Source organism: Zootoca vivipara, chromosome 5 (genome assembly GCF_963506605.1).
Source record: "Zootoca vivipara chromosome 5, rZooViv1.1, whole genome shotgun sequence".
Lineage (NCBI taxonomy): Eukaryota > Metazoa > Chordata > Lepidosauria > Squamata > Lacertidae > Zootoca > Zootoca vivipara.
The window spans coordinates 84,956,192-84,974,039 of NC_083280.1; positions in this window are offsets into that span (position 1 = coordinate 84,956,192).

Here is a 17,848-nt window from a genome sequence, read left to right on the forward strand (position 1 = left end):
AATTAGCCAAAGGCCCGGTAGAAGAGGAATATTTTTGCCTGGCACCTAAAGGCATGTAGCAAAGGTGCCAGGCGAGACTCCATGGGGAGAGCATTCCACAAGTGAGGAGACACCGCAGAAAAAGTCTGCTCTTGTCGCCTAACAACATGTGGAGGGCTCCACATCGACAGCAGTGACAGCTGTCTTTTTAAATCTTCCATGAAGCTAAAAGCAGCTAGGAGGCGGCACTATTCATTCTTGCCCTTCCCGCAAGGAGCCCATGTTTCCCCTTGCTATTTTCACATTAATCCCATAAATATCAGGCTGGGTGTGAGTGGGCGGGTGTTGCGACAATCTCAGTGGCAAGAGGGTATCAAAACATACGCCTTGAATATCAACAGCCAAACAGGAATGGCACATTAAGAAAGAGATGGTAAAAGGTAAAGGTAAAGGACCCCTGGATAGTTAAGTACAGTCAAAGGCGACTACGGGGTTGCGGTGCTCATCTTGCTTTCAGGCCAAGGGAGCTAGCCTTTGTCCACAGACAGCTTTTTGGGTCATCTGGCCAACATGACTAAACTGCTTCTGGTGCAACAGAGCACCATGATGGACGTCAGAGCACATGGAAACGACATTTTCCTTCCTGCAGCAGCGGTACCTATTTATCTATCTGCACTGGTGTGCTTTCGAACTGCTAGGATGGCAGGAGCTGGGACAAAGTGACAGGAGCTCACCCCATCGCGGGGATTCGAACTGCCGATCAGCAAGCCTGAGAGGCTCAGTGGTTTAGAGCACAGCACCACCTGCCGACCCTCTTCCAGGGTGTGACTTATCTCACTCAGGGGGCTGCTATTCACTAAAACAAAGACCTTGGAAGACCCCCCCCCCTTCTGTTTGGCGCTCGACCCACTGGGCCTTTCAGCACCAACCACAGGAGCAATTGGAGAAAACTTGGCTATTAGCTCTACCCACCCGCAACCCCCCTCTACTGAAAGCCCTAACCCTGCCCCAGGACCAGCATTTCCAAATCAAAAGTTGGCAGCCACCGCGAGCGTCTTGCTCCTTCCTGCTCCCTCCTTCCTTCCTGGCTCAGCTCTTTCCTCTCCATCTGGGTTTAGTGAGTTAAGTAACTTATTTGGCTCTGCTTTCTCCCTCCTTGGCTCTTCAGTTGACTGATTTATTACCTCACTTTCCTTCTGCAAATAAAGCCCCGTGTGCAAAAGCCAGGAGGATAAATAATACAGCACAGACATTTAAAACACCACAGATTCTAAACAAAAAACAGGAGACCTGCTTCATCTTAAGGTCATAAACTCCCACTGCAATTTTTATCTTACGGGAACCCTTCTCCCAGTGCGCACACACGCAGAGGAGGAAAAAGCAAGAGAAGTCTTTCCCCTTCCAGAGAGCTCAATTTCAGCCTTATTTTAGCTCACGGGTCACAAATTATTATTTTGATTTGATCTCTAGATTCTGGCAAGGAAGGTTATTGCAAAGTGACTGCCTGGAAGGACAATCTAAACAATTCTCATCTGCACAATGTTAGTTGATTTAAATGTTTGCAGATTTTTTTTTAAAAAAAATGCCAATTGCCCAAACACTGGTGCCACCCTCTATGGAAAACACAACCCAAGACCTGGCAAAAAGAAAGAAAACTAGTTGGTTTCATACTGACCTGAAGGTGATTTTGTTGACTGACAGCCTGTCACTCTCCCTGAGTTCTGCCCTCTCACAACAGGCAAGTTTTAACACCTGGACAACACTAGCACCAGGCTATATTGAATCACTATTAACTTTGGTTTCTGGATATGAGGAAGTCCCCAGAGCTGAGGAAGAGTCATAGCTCAGTGCTAGAGCATCTGTTTTGCATACAGAAGATCCCTGCCAGGTAGGGTTGGGATGGAGCACTGTCTGCAGACCCGGAGCTCTCCATGGTGCTGGGACAACCAGCCTACTTTGTTCCCCACTGTGTGCTCCTCAGAAACAAAACAGGAAACAAGCCACAACAACATTGCCCTGGTCATTACCAAAGAAGGAAGCAGTGGAAGATGGGAAAGGGTAGGGAAATCAGAGGAGCCAGGATTGGGGGAGCACACCCACAATAAACTACCCTTTTGTTTTGGTTGTCACAGAACCAAACCTTCATGTCTTACAGGAGAGGAAAAACAGACTCTTTAACATCATGCACACAAAAGCTCATACCAATGACAAACTTAGTTGGTCTCTAAGGTGCTACTGGAAGGATTTTTTTTATTTTGTTTCGACTACGTCAGACCAAAACGGCTACCTACCTGTAATCAGTTACAGCTGTCTTAGTAGCATTGCCAACAGGTTGGGATTGGCTTGGGGCACATAAGGAATTTCCAGTTCCTGTGAGACAATCTACCACATATATCAGGCAGGGCATGTGGCACACAAATGCACTTTCCCGAGTGCAGCGAAAAAAATAATACAAACATGGCCAAGGGTTGTGTCTGCATCACACTTGTATGTGCAATCAAGACCTATGTCAAGAAAAGGCGGGTTCTGCAACTGGAAATGCATTCTACAAACTGAGCAAATTTGCATGACATCTCATACGGTGCGTAATATATTTTGCATTTTAAAAACTATCTTGTGTAATGTATTTGGGCTACGGCTAATCTTGGAGGAAAAAGGCACCGAAACCCCTCAAATTCTGGGGGTTTGGAGGTTTCAGCAGTTATGAACCACATACTTCCAAAAGTATCAAAGGAAGGACCAGAAACATATATAATCTGAAAGCTGAGAGTCTCAGAAATGAGGCTTCTGCATCCGGTAATGCATTCAACACGTTTCCTGCATTCCTGAACATACTCCATCAAAGGGAATTTGCTAAAGAACAGGTATTTATTTGTTCACTTTTATAGACAAAGAATTTCTTGCCTGCTGCTCATTATATAATCCCATGGCGGGGTTACAGTACTACACAACAATAAAACGTCATTGCAGTGAAGCCAACGCAACACAGCTTATAAAAACAATGATGTGGAATGAGAAGCGGTCATGGAACAAATCATTCAGAAAGCAAATCCTAGGCTCCTGAACTAGGCAGTGTGTTGGACAGACCTGTGTCATATGTGCCCTAACCAAGATACCCATCAAATGTGGTACAGTCATTGCTCTGATGAGCGTACAGCTTCCTGCAGCGAAGGCTACCAAATCACCTCCCAACACTCTGAATATCACCCTCCCCCTCTAGTTTGTGAAAAGCCACTGACAAGGGTGTTTTTGTCCCCTGAGAAATCATCCCAGAACTTAACAAACAAATCTTCTATCGCTATATAGAGAAAATGTAAAGGCAAAAATATAACTTCAATCCCTTTCTCGTGCAACCTCCAATGTTATGACTCATGGGTAAAGGACCAGGACCCCTGGACGGTTAAGTCCAGTCCAAGGCAACTATGGCATGGGCGTACCCAGGATCAAAACTAGGGGGGGGGCAAGGGGAGGGGCCAAGGCACGGAAGGGGAGGGGCCACAAAGTGGGCGGGAACAGCGAACTCGCGCTCCGCCGGGCTGTGCCCCTCCCTAGCAGCAGGGCTGGTGGGCGGAGGCGGAGCCCAGCCCAGCGGAGCGCGAGTTCAGCGTTCCTGCCCGCCGCGCCGCGCTCTCTGGTTCCCCGCCGCGCTTGGCCTTGCCAGAGGGAGCTGGAGGGAGGGTGCGGCGCGGTCCGGCGGAGCTGGAGGGAGGGTGCGGCGCGGTCCGGCGGGAATGGCGAACTCGCGCTCCGCCGGGCTGTGCTCCGCCTCTGCCCACCAGCCCTGCTTCTAGAGTAGGGCAGCTGCCCTAACTTGCCGCATGGTGGGTACGCCCTTGAACTATGGGGTTGTGGCACTTATCTTGCTTTCAGGCTGAGGGAGCCGGCATTTATCCACAGACAGCTTTCCAGGTCCTGTGGCCAGCATGACTAAACTGCTTCTAGAGCAACGGAACACCGTGACGGAAACCAGAGCGCATGGAAACGCCGTTTACCTTCCCGTCACAGCGGTACCTATTTATCTACTTGCGCTGGCATGCTTTTGAACTGCTAGGTTGGCAGGAGCTGGGACAGAGCAACGGGAGCTCCCTCCGTCACGGGGATTCAAACCGCTGACCTTCTGATCGGCAAGCCCAAGAGGCTCAGCCCATGTACCTTACGACTCGCAGGTACACTCATCTCTTTCTTATTCACATTTATGGGACGTGGCCATCCTGCTTTTGACATTCCTAGTGGTCCTTCACATCCACTTCCCCCACATTTTCTATCCATGTACAATCACCTGCCCCCCGAAGGACTGCAGAGCATATCAAAGCCCCCTTGTCCGCCGGTGCTAATATGCTCCTGTTGTTGCTTTTCATTCCATGTGTTCCAGGGATAACTCTGCTTCTGAGGCACGTCTAGCAACACCATGCCTTGGTATTAAGAGGAGCTCATGTGCAGAATAGCTTTATGCTTTACAAGATCACTTGTGATGTCCTAAGGCCGAGGAATGTACAGGCACTGTTGGGAAGCGTGTCAGCCAAAGGTCTTGGATCCCAAAAGTTTGGTCAAGTAAAATAATTTTTTTAAAAAAAATGCCCAATGCATTTACGAAATACAATGCTGACTAACAGAAACCGGGTTTAGGGCACTGAAGTCACCAAGCCATCCTGGGTCCCGTATAGACTGGCGGTTTTTGCGGGTGTATTCTGCAACATATTACTGATGCAATAGTAGTGCATTAGTGGTGGATTCATATGGGAGTATCCACACATTATTCTACTTCAATAGTTGTTCAGCAATGCTTCCCTAATGCTTCCACATTTCTGCATTCTGGAGGTAAGGTAAAGGAAAAGGACCCCTGGGCGGTTAAGTCTAGTCCAAGGCGATTATGGGGTTGTGGCGCTCATCTCGCTTTCAGGCCGAGGGAGCCAGCGTTTGTCCACAAGACAGCTTTCCAGGTCATTTGGCCAGCATGACTAAACCGCTACTGGCGCACAGAGGACTGTGACAAGTGCCAGAGCGCACGGAAACCCCATTTACCTTCCTGCCACAGCTGTACCTATTTATCTACTTGCACTGCCGTGCTTTCGAACTGCTAGGTTGGCAGGAGCTGGGACAGAGTGACGGAAGCTTACACCGTTGTGGGGATTTGAACTGCCAACCTTCCGATCAGCAAGCCCAAGAGGTTCAGTGGTTTAGACCACAGCACCACCAGCATCCTTATTCTGGAGGGGCACTCATCCACAACAGCATAACAAAAGTGGGACAAAAAGTTACAGGATTTCAGCAGGAAGTTACAGGTCATGCAACCAATGGAAATGGAGCAGTCTGTCCATTCTGAACACTGTTAAAAACAGGGCTGTAAATAACCACCTTGATGCCATCATAACCACAAATCTGTGGCAATTATACTTTACAGAAGTACAGTTTAGGGAAGCTTTTAATGTTTGATGAATTTCTGTATTTTAATATTTTGTTGGAAGCCGCCCAGAGTGGCTGGGGGAACCCGGCCAGATGGGTGGGGTATAAATAATAAATTATTATTATTATTATTATTATTATTATTATTATTATTATTATTATTACAGAGTTGCCCTGAGCCACTTGGCCCTTTTTAATAGTTCTCTTCCCCCCACCCCCCCTAGAAGAACCAGACAACACTTGCATTTTAAAGTTTAAAAACAGAATATTACTCATGGGCGTAGGCAGGGGGGGCAGGAGGGGGCAATTGCCCCCCCTAGAAGCAGGGCCGCTGGCCAGCCTGCCCCACTGCCCGCCCGGTGCCGTCTCCCTTCTCCCTGGCTGGCTGTGGGGCGGGCGGCGGGAAAGCACCAGAGCCGCGCAAAGCGTTTGGCTGGCTTTCCCTCCCTCCGCCCCACAGCCAGCAAGGGAGAAGGGAGACGTCCCTTCTAGCCGGCTGGCTGTGGGGCGGGCAGAGGGAAAGCCAGGCAACCGCTTTGTGTGGCTCTGGGGCTTTCCCTCCACCTGCCCCAGCGATTGCAGAGGGGGAGGAGGGGATCGGAGCAGCCCGATTTCGGGCTGATCCTGGCTCCCCCTCGGCCCTGCCGATCGTGGAGGGGGAGGAGGGAGTCGGAGCAGCCCGATTTCGGGCTGATCCTGGCTCCCCCTCGTCCCTTCCGATCGTGGAGGGGGAGGAGGGAGTCGGAGCAGCCCGATTTTGGGCTGATCCTGGCTCCCCCTCGTCACTTCCTATCGCGGAGGGGGAGGAGGGAGTCGGAGCAGCCCGATTTCGGGCTGATCCTGGCTCCCCCTCGTCCCTGCCGATCGCGGAGGGGGAGGAGGGAGTCGGAGCAGCCCGAAATCGGGCTGCTCCGATGTGGCCCCGCCCCCGCCCCTTGGCTCTCCGCCCCCTGCCCCCCCTGATTTTCATCCTGGCTACGCCCCTGATATTACTTTTCCTTGCGGTACTTTCTCCTGTCAGATTGAATGTACAAGTGAGGTAGGTAATATTTACTGTATGTCACTGAAACGTATTTACATGAATTTGTATCTGAGATTGACTGGTATTTACCGAGTGGCTCTGAGGCAGGCAGCAGCATAAAACAACACACTTGCTGCTCTCACTGTTAAAACTCAAACAACAGCTGATACCGTGTTTCTCCGAAACTAAGCCATACCCCGAAAATAAGCCATACCCCGAAAATAAGCCATAGTGATAAGCAGTTTAACCTTGCAGGTTAAACTGTACCATACTTAATAAAAAAAATAAGACACCCCCTGAAAATAAGCCGCCATGTTTTTTTGAGGAAAAATAAATATAAGACGGTGTCTTATTTTTTGAGAAACACGGTAACTGAATAACTGGGTGGGGACGGGGACGACTGCCTCAGTAAATATGGCATCACATTATTCTATGCTACAGAACTAACCCTTTGCATGGCATTTTGGATGCACCATTCCCACAAAACCATTACGGATGCACAAATTAACAAGGATGTCTGCAGACGCCCTTTGTTGCCACAAACTCTGTCTCCTTCGAATCAAGGAAACCGCACAATTTCAGGGGTTTTCAAACTTTCCCAGGCAAGCTCATGCCGGTGTCGTCTCATAGCTAAGAGCGAGCTGGAAATTTCCTGGTTCGTATCTCCTGAGTCATAAATTCAGCAGGCAGCCTTAAGCCAGCCACTCTCTGTACACATTGCAAAGCAGCCACATGTAAGCCACACGGACGGCTGGGAATTCCGAAGGCTTCCCTCAAAGACAGACAGAGACAGCTGGAGAAGAAGCAGAATCGCTGGTCAGCTTTCTCCATCCCCCAATACTTACCTCTGCTTGTCTCTTTAGCATGCCATGCTCCTTCCACTCCATCCCTGAGGGAAAATGGGTCATGAAATGAGGGATAAGGCAAGCAACAGGCAGGGGGGGGGGGAATGTGGCCAAGGGCTCTACGAACCAGGAGCTTCAGATTTTTTAACCTGGCTGGATCTACGCAGAGAAGGGGGAAAATGCTATAAGTAAGTCATAAATTAGACTAGAGCATTATAACTAAAGAAAAGAAAAAACCCTACGTAAAATCGCACAAAGTTTTTTGCTCCTCAGCACCCTCTGGTGTCTCATCTTTACAATGATATAACTGACTGAGTGTAGCTGAGGCCCCTGTCTCTGGGAAAGCCTGCATCCCTCTCAGCAGCAATCGCCTGGCTTACATGAGGCTCCATCGGAATCAGGCTATTAAGAGTCAGATATGCTTCCTGTTTTCCTTAAAACCGATTTTAGAAAGTCCCCAGTGGTTTTCAGGATCACAGCACCCAATGGCAAGAGGCTTAACTACTTCCCTGCCCAGCTACGACCTCCCTTCCACAATTACCACCTACATGGCTACAGGGCTTATTAAACTAAAAAGACAAGATGTTCCTATTGGCATCAACAGGAACTTTTTGTTTTTGTTTTTACAAAGGCTCATAGCTCCACAGGAGCAGGAGAGCAAGGAGGAGGGAGAATGGAAAGGAAAAATCTCCCCTTTGCTAAAATTCTAAAAACACTTGGTCATGAAATGAATGTAAGGCAAGCAAGAAAGGTAGTGGCCACCTTTATTAGAAATGTATTTAAAAAGATGGAAATGAATATTGCCGCCTACCCAGCACCATCAAAAACATACCCTTGCAACAACTTGCTCTTAGGGAAGACGCTTCTTGGGCTTTACTACTTTCTTACAATTGCCAGTGCTTTTTTCTCAAGAAAAATAGGTGCCAGAACTCACCATGAAGTTGTTACAGTAAGTTGCCAGGTGACTTGGGGCAACCCTGAACAGATACTGGTGCCCCTGGTTCTGGTGCAGGTCAAATAAATGTGCTGCTGCCTCCCTCATTCTTTTAAATTCAGGTGGATGGATAGGGCAGCTTAGAAGGGACCTCATGCAAACATGTGTGTGCAATTGTAGAGGCTTGGCTGGGCAGCTTAAAGCCTGCCACTGCAACACGGGAGGTGGATTGGAGAAAAGGAAGTATGAATTGGCCCTACGCTGTAGCTTGATCAATCGTGGTTAGGAGCTAGGTGGAGTCATAGAATCATAGAGTTGGAAGAGACCACAAGGGCCATCCAGTCCAACCCCCTGCCAAGCAGGAAACACCATCAAAGCATTCTTGACATATGCATGTCAAGCCTCTGCTTAAAGACCTCCAAAGAAGGAGACTCCACCACACTCCTTGGTAGCAAATTCCACTGTCGAGCAGCTCTTACTGTCAGGAAGTTTTTCCCTAATGTTTTGGTGGAATCTTCTTTCTTGTAGTTTGAATCCATTGCTCCCTGTCCGCTTCTCTGGAGCAGCAGAAAACAACCTTTCTCCCTCCTCTATATGACATCCTTTTATTTATTTGAACATGGCTATCATATCACCCCTTAACCTTCTCTTCTCCAGGCTAAACATACCCATAAATCTTTTTAAAAGTGTAGATTTGCACACTCTGCCCAGCTTCGGTTTCGACTTCCAATGTTCGTTTGGGGCTTCTCAGAAGTACGTAAAGGCAGGAAGCGGGCTGTGGGGAGCGGCAGTCCGCAATGGCGCCCGTCTGAGAGGTGCCGGAACTGTGCTCCAGCTGGAAAAAAGCACTGGCAATTCTTACTGTTGTATGCACACAGGTGCAAAATGACCTATGTGCCCGCACAGACTGAGAAAGGGTAGTGGAAAGGGAGGAAAAGGCTGGAAACACACAGCCCTGCCAAGTTCCGCTCACCAGCGGGGATGGCAGACAACAGAAGAGCAATTGCTGAAGTAGCAGGAATGTCGAGAAGCTAACTTTCCAAACAGCACCGAGAAAAATCGGAATGACCCCTGTGAAATAAGGCTCCAGTCTGAAGGCCTCAGTTCTTTTGCATCAGTTGCATATGTTATGATGAAAGGAGACAGCTTTTGGCATTCTGCCTCCTGGCTTTGCGAAGATATACAAACATAGCACTGGGTGCAGCACTAATAAAAGTGCCTCTTATCACGGTTTCAGATGCATCCCACCTTATTAGCCATAGTGCCCCCCTCCACAATCTACTGAGGAGGGGGGAAGCCTCTGACTTCCAATGACTGGCTGTTACCATCACATTCTTCCACACTGAAATCTCTCCAGCTTTCCTTGCAGTCTCTGACCTATCTGCAGTTGACACTGTTCCCAGATTTTGGAGGAGTTGACCAATAGATTAGACACTACCATGTGTCAGCAAAACAAACAAACAAACAAACAAACCCAGAGTCCTGCTCCCAAGGAGTTTAGAATCTAAAATTAGAAAAGAGGACATGAGAGACAAGCAACATGACAGGTCATCGGGAAACTGGAGCAACAGAAAAAAATCAGCCCTATAATAATAATAATAATAATAATAATAATAATAATAATAATAATATATTTGTACCCCATCTGGCTGGGCTTCCCCAGCCACTCTGGGCACCTCCCAACAGAATATTAAAAACATGATAAGACATCAAACATTAAAAACTTCCCTATACAGGGTTGCCTTCAGATGTCTTCTGAAAGTTGCATAGTTCTTTATCTCCTGGACATCTGACAGGAGGGCATTCCACAGGGTGGGCACCACCACCGAGAAGGCCCTCTGCCTTCACATCTTGCAGTGAGGGAACCGCTAGAAGGCCCTCGAAGCTGGATCTCAGTGTTTGGGCTGAATGATGGGGGTGGAGACGCTCCTTCATGTATACTGGGCCAAGGCCATTTAGGGCTTTAAAGGTCAGCACCAACACTTTGAATTGTGCTCGGATACATACTGGGAGCCAATGTAGGTCTTTCAGGACTAGTGTTATGTGGTCTTGGTGGCTACTACCAGTCTAGCTGCTGCATTCTGGATTAGTTGTAGTTTCCGGGTCACCTTCAAAGGTAGCCCCATGTAGAGCGCATTGCAGTAGTCCAAGCGGAAGATAACCAGAGCATGCACCACTCTGGCGAGACAGTCTGGTAGGGTCTCAGACTGCGTACCAGATGGAGATGGTAGACAGCTGCCCTGGACACAAAAATGACCTGCACCTCCATGGACAGCTGTGAGTCCAAAATGACTCAGGTGACAGTTACCCCATCCAGGACCAGTGAGTCCCCCACACCTGCTTGTCCCCTGTCCCCCCAAAACAGTACTTCTGTCTTGTCAGGATTCCACTTCAATCTGTTCGCTGCCATCCACCCTCCAACTGCCTCCAGACACTGAACAGCACAGACCAATGTTCATAATTTCCCTCCAATTGTTCTTGCATGCCCTATTCCAAACCTGTGGAGACTTACATTTGCAGGACCCAATATCTGGATGTGACGACTATTTAATAATTTAAAAAGGGCTGCTTCCAGAAGCCTGTCCTCTTGTTTTTGAGCACTTCTGCTTGACCTCGCTTGCAATCGAGAATGCAATTTAAAACCCCAAGCTGGAAAGGTTTTCTCTCATTCAAGATCCATTAGGATGTTAAAGTAGTTCTCAAGAACCATTGTGGTTTAAATTGGGTATATAACGTGTGCATTTTTGAAAATGAGCCTCCCTCCTGCATTACGTTTAGCTGCGGTGACTTCACTATTGTTACAGATTGTTACAGACCCCTCCCCCTAAACCCTAGAAATTAATAAATGGTAGGATTTTGGTTATTTGGGATTTGAAGAAGAAATGCAAGCTGCAGGGGATTTCTTGGGCTAGCCTATGCAAAACTCTCTGGGCCAAGCTAGGGCCATTAAGAAACAAGGCAGGGTCATTGAAAGCCATTGGCAATGCAAAAGAACTGTACCTCCCTGTTGCCCTGAGGTTTGAACAGAGCCTGGGGATTTGGACGGTTGTCGAGGTAGCTGGGTGTGAGGGGTCAGCAAAAGAGTTTTGCACAAGGTTTGCTGGGAAGAAAAAGAAGGAAGTTTGGAATCCATGTTGGGCAGGCTGGCTGAAGGTTGGCTGGAAGAGATGCCTTGGAACATTGGGCAATAGAAATTGGTCATTATATAGACATGGCAGCATGGGGATGATTGTGGAATATGGATATGAAATTTATAGCATCTTATGGTCTAAGAGAAAATCATATGAAAATGATTTATCAATGGTATCTAACACCAAGTAAATTGTCAAAAATGTATAAATCTAAATCAAATAAGTGTTGGAAATGTAAAAAGAAAGAAGGTTGTTTTATCATATGTTGTGGTCTTGTAGTAAGGTTAAAGCTTACTGGGAAATGATATATAATGAATTGAAAAGGATGTTTAAAATAATGTTTGTAAAAAAACAAACAAACAGAAACTCTTCTTTTGGGAATTATAGGGACAGAACTACTAAAACTGTATAGAAACTGATTCATGTACGCTTCTACAGTGGCAAGAATGTTACTTACCCCAAAATGGAAAGAAGCAGAAGTCCCAGCAAAGGAAGAATGGGTACAAAAGCTTATGGGATATGCAGAAATGGCAAAACTTACCAGAAGAATAAGAAACCATAACAAACTTTTGATAAAAGAATGGAAATGGTTTGTGGAATACTTACGGATAAATTGTAAACAGATAAGAACATTGGCAGGATGTGACGAAAGTCCTCTACTTTCCGTCTTTATTGTACAACCTACTTCTCAGATTGTGCAAGGCTTTAATGGGGATGTCCTGAGGTAAAGTTCACTCCCACTATCCCAGTTATTCTCCTTATGAACCCCCTCACAACGCTTGGAATTTAAAGGTAAAATGAAAGTGCTTTTCCAGCCCAAAACGTGGCACGGTTTCTTTTAAGTTCTGAGGGGAAATATGAGACTATTCTTAATGTACACAACCATAAGGGGTTCTCCTCACTCGAGCTTTCCCCCACTTGAAGCTTTCCTCCCACCTGAGGAAACTTTGTGTCACCCTCGAACCAGTCTCCTTCTTCTTCCTCCTCTCGGTGCACTCAAGGGACAACAACCTATCCTTTCTGCCTTAGAAAAGGGGTTTTGTCCTTCTAATGAGTATCCCCACCAGTTGAGCCATGCTGGAAAGATCACACAGAAGATAGTACACATGGAACTTTAATTTAACATTTAATGGCTTATGAACTTAATGGTTGCATTCAAGGTTCATGTGTACAAGCATGTGGTTTCAATGGAACTGTTCTTGTTAAACTTATAACTTCAAACCTCACCAATTCCTCACCTAACACTACTCTATAAACCTATTCTACCATCACCCACGCTCACACTCTCCTGCTTCACCTCCCTCTCTCTCCCCAACTGCCAACTGTCACTAACGGCCCTTTTCTCCTCATAGAATGTTCGTAACCCCGCCCCCAAAAGCATGTGATGTAACTCAGGGTAGGAGATGCATTAACCCTTATACATCCAGGCTGCGACCAAATATATCATCCTAGGGTTATTTCGTTACACAGGATTATTGTAATAACCTGCAGTTTCATAAGGGTATATATTTAACGCAGATGAATAAATGAGCTAATTAAGTTAATTTGGATATGCAGAAGATATTAAAAATAAATTTAAGGAACCGCAAAAAGAGGGCGGAGGAAGTCAAGTTTTGAAATGTTAAAATGATTGTAAAATTAGTGAAATGTACAAACCTGAAAAGCATATATAGGATGAGATGCCTTGGACTCCATAGCTGCACTGCTGTGGGGTACAAGCCCCTCCTGAAATGACCCTGCTGTAAGATCTCAACTCCCTCCATACAGACTGAAGCTGTAAATAGGTGGACAAACGGTATTTCTTATAGCTACGACAGTCTCTGACGTGTCTCAAATCTCCACAAACCCTGGGTATATGCCTGAAACCCCAGGGACTCTTGCTACCGCTCAGCGGAGAGAGACGGCGGCACCCAACTTTTGTAACATTATTATTAATAATAATTTTATTATTTATACCCCACCCACCTGGCTGGGTTTCCCCAGCCACTCTGGACAGCTCCCAACAGAGGACTAAAAACAGACTTCAAACATTAAAAACTTCCCTAAACAGGACTGCCATCAGATGTCTTCTAAAAAAAGTCAGATAGTTGTTTATTTCCTTGACATCTGATGGGAGGGCGTTCCACAGGGCGGGCGCCACTACCAAGAAGGCCCTCTTCCTGGTTCCCTGTAGCTTCACTTCTCGCAGTGAGGGAACTGCCAGAAGGCCCTCAGAGCTGGACCTCAGTGTCCGGGCTGAACGATGGGGGTGGAGGCACTCCTTCAGGTATACTGGCCCGAGAGTTGGTGCCTGGTCCAAGGTTACACAGTGAGCTTCATAGGTGAGTGGGTGTCGCTGATCTGATACTCTAACCACTATACCAGGAGTAGGTGACCTCTGACTCAGGGGCTTAACTGGGCCTGGCATAGGTCCCCATTTGGTCCATGAGGCTATTTCCCACAAACTATGGCTGTGACCTCTGATCAGCTGAATGGTGGTTACAGAGAGCCCATTTGCAGCAAGACAGGCAAGTAGCTCCACCCATATATTCAAATTTTCCCATGATGTGGCAGGGGATGGGGAGATTAAAGAACCAGCCCACCTGTCAGATCCTGTTCCCCACCCCAAGCACACACTAGCTAGTATAAGTAAACCTTTCAGACATCTTTGTAACTCCTCTTCTGTGCAAATACTTATATGGTAACATACCAGTAAATACTTTCCAATTTTTTTAAAAAAAAAAATTCTTCAAAACTGACAACTTTTAATGATTTTCAAAATGGGCTTCTTTCCAGCAGGGAAAAAGCTCTTTTCATTTAACATGATCCGACCATCCTTAGCTAGGAATTACTTGTTCAGTTTTCCAGGCAACTGGCTGTTACTTGATAATTCTGACAGAGTTTTCCAGGCAACATCTGTTTCCACTTGGGCTCTTTTCAGCTTTCAGATGTGAACAACAAAAGCGAATTTTCATTCCATGTTCCCCATCCCCAACTGGCATCTGCTTGTGATGGCAAAGTTATTGTTATGCTGGACATTCCGGTCATCACTTAATACTTTTGAATCATAGCTATTTTTAGATCCTAATTAGCCACTTTTGGACCACCCCTTATCAGTCCTTGAGGCATCTGCAGCACAGCTAAACAGTTTCTTCTGGAGCCAACATCAGAAGGAGAAAAGAAACAAACCACATCTCTCCACTTAACAGAATAAGAATATTACTTGTGCGTCTTTTTGTTTCTCCATCTGCTCTTTGTTTGCAACCACCTCTGTGCTCCACCAAAGTTTCGTTGTTCCATCAAGTACTTTTTAGTTTGCTTGCAAGATTTGGATTCTCACTCCATCCATAACAATTATTAGAAGTACGAACATCATTCCCATTAACACCAAGGTTACTTCCCAACAATATAGGATTTCTCAGACTTCTGTATCTCAATTAGCCCATGCCTTGAAGCTGCTATGAGAGATTTCAACTTTTACCTTCTCCTGCAGCTTTGCTCTCTGCTTTCAAGCAGAGAAGAAGCACTCCAACACTCTATGCGACTTAGCAGTGTTCACAGTGGATTCTAAAACACAGTCATTATGCTTCAAATAAAATGAAGTCTCTCCGTCACTAGATGCCTCCTATGTGACCAATGCTAGCCAATCACATGAGATCCACTAGAGAACTCTCTAGAATTCAGTTACCAACCAATCAAATTTAAGCACATAGTAACACATACAAGCAATTACAATTTCGGTGGATTAAATTGCTATATTTAACATGAACTGAGGCAATTGCGGTGTTGCTCTTAACAGAATAATCTGAGTTTTGATGTCACTGTTCGTTTAACACATGGATTGGTTAGGGAGAAATGGGAGCCACAAGTTACAAAAGGTGTTGCACAAAACTAATATGAGGTATTAGATTACGTAGAATGATGCCTAATGACAAAGCCAGAATATAAAGCTCCTCAAAGGGTTTATGTTCAGATTAGCCATGCTAATCTGTTGCAGCTGAAAACAACAAAGAGTTTTGTGTCACTTTAAAGACTTGCTGGTATATTTTAGCAGGAGTTTTTTTCCAGAGACAGGAGTGTTAGAGACCATGGTTTCACATTCCATTACAGGTGTCCATTAACACAGCAAAACTGGGATTCTTACGTTATATCCAATTACTTCTTTTGTGAACGATCACTTTGCTTATCGTAGCGTTTACACAGACCTTCCCATTTCATTGCTATTTGATCCAATTCTTTTCTGACCCTGTGACAATTCATCTATTGAAGTAGACTTAAGTCCACCAAAGCTTATGTACAATACTTTTGTTACTTTTTAAGTTACCACAAGGCTCTTTATAGATTTGATTATATCTCCTGTCCCAATAGTGGGCATAAACTGAAACAATTCTTTTGTTATAATTTCTCCTTTACTCAGTGTTACTTAAATTTATCGGTATTTTCCTAGCCAGTTCCAAACATTTCCTAGTCCGTACATAATTGTCTCCCCCTTGTTATCAATTAAACAATTTTAAGATAAAGGCCGTGGGGCCGTGAGATTCCGGGGTAAATCTCACTGAACTGAGTTTTTTATTTTCCTGAGTAGAAGTGCAAATGGTTCAGGCTTCAAGGTACAGGTGTGCAATATATGGTCCAGCAAGATAACGCTTTGGAGATTTCAGTTCATCACCAGAAAAGCTCTCCATTTCATTTGGATCCTAACCAAGCACCCTCTTCTGAGATTCAAAGGAAAACTGCTCTACAATCGGGCTTCCGTTCTTATTTGATTTCCCTGAAACCAAAAGGCAAGTGCAATTTTGCTCAAGGTTTTTCCAGAAAGATTTGCAATAATCACTTGCAGACAGAGTAGATATTCAATTGTTCGCCCCTTCTGTACAGAGAGAAACATACTTCACTTGCTCGTCCTCAAGATTACCCTCATCTTTTTTGCTTCTAATCTCTTTAAGCAAATTATGAGCTGGGACCTTTGATGTGTGTGCCAGCCAAAGTAGGCCTAACTCATTCCTTGCTCGCTGGTGGAGCTGTGAGCATCTCCCATCTTTATGAGTGTGGATGATAATTACTACTTCAAAGCCCCTGCAGCGATGTTGAGCTCTTTGAAATTCCCGTGCTGAGTGTGTGCTCTGTGGGCCAACTCTGCTAAGATGTATTAACAGCTGCATTTGAATGCTATCTCCTCTCACAGTTTTGCTGTCTTTCACAATAAAACCATTTCTTCCCCACTTCCAGGATTTATTATATTCAACAGCAACCCAAGATAAGGAAGGGGATAACCTGTTGTCCATCCCTAACTGCAGATACCATAAAACCACCAGACCTGTGGTTTGCTTTTAAATGTTATTAGATGTTTGAAATGTGCTTAGATGGTCTTTTAATTGTTTTGAAATGCTTCTGGTTGGGTTTTTAAATGCTTTAAATATGTGCCATTCCGCTCCCCTCCAAACTGTAGTGTTTTAACTTTCTGATGTTTGCTGCCCTGGGCTCCTTTGGGCACGGGGCGGCAGTACCGAAATGTAACTTATAAAAAAATTAAAATAGGGATTTCACCAGAATTTGAATATAAATAGCACAGAAATGAACTTATCCAACTAACCCTGTCTGCTTGTATTCTAAGGTGAGCTTGTTGCCCCAGAAATGTTCTTCTGCCTATGATTTAAGTTGAGAATATTGTAAAAGCATGCTCCGATTCGGTTTCTGCGCAGAATGCATTCCTAAGACACACACTGCATGGAATGTTGACTTTGTAGTTTGGCCTTGAGAGCCAACTTACCAAAATATTTTCCAGAATTGGAGCCCCCAATTCTGATCAGGAGCATGGGACAGGGGATAGGGTAGCTTTAACCCTTCGCTCCCTGCTATGTTCCCAGCTAGCACACACCCCACCCTGCAATCGGCACAGTCAAAATGGTTCAGTATAGTAATTTAAATCACCGAAATTGTAAATGCTTGTATGCATTCCTATGTATTTAAAATTGATTTGTTGGTGACTGAATTCTAGAGTTCTCTAGCAGTTCTCATGTGATTGGCTAATCTTGATGATATGGGAGGTATCTAGTGAAGGAGAGACTCCATTTATGTGAAGCAAGATGACTGTGTTTTAGAGTCCACTGTGAACACTGCTAAGTTGAAGAGAGTGTTGGAGTGCTTCTTCTCTGCTTGAAATAAAAAGAGCAAAGCTGCAGGAAAAGGCAAAAGTGGAAATCTCTCATAGTAGCTGCAAGGCATGGGCTAATTGAGATACAGGAGGCTGAGTGTTGAGCTCTGGAAAGAGAGGAAAACACAGCTGTTTGGAAGTTATAAGAAGAGACTACTAACCCATGTTTAGATAAGCATGTGCCTGTAAATACTATGTTTTAATTCATCTATGCAAGTAAAGTTTTTGAATGTTAAAGTAGGAACATTGGTTTAAATTCCAAAGAGGGGTATCGGTCATATATACATAGCTGTCAAGTTTTCCCTTTTCTCGCAAGGAATCCTATTCGGAATAAGGGAATTTCCCTTTTAAAAAGGGGGAAAGTTGACAGCTATGCATATATATGATTTGAGCTTCTTAGCT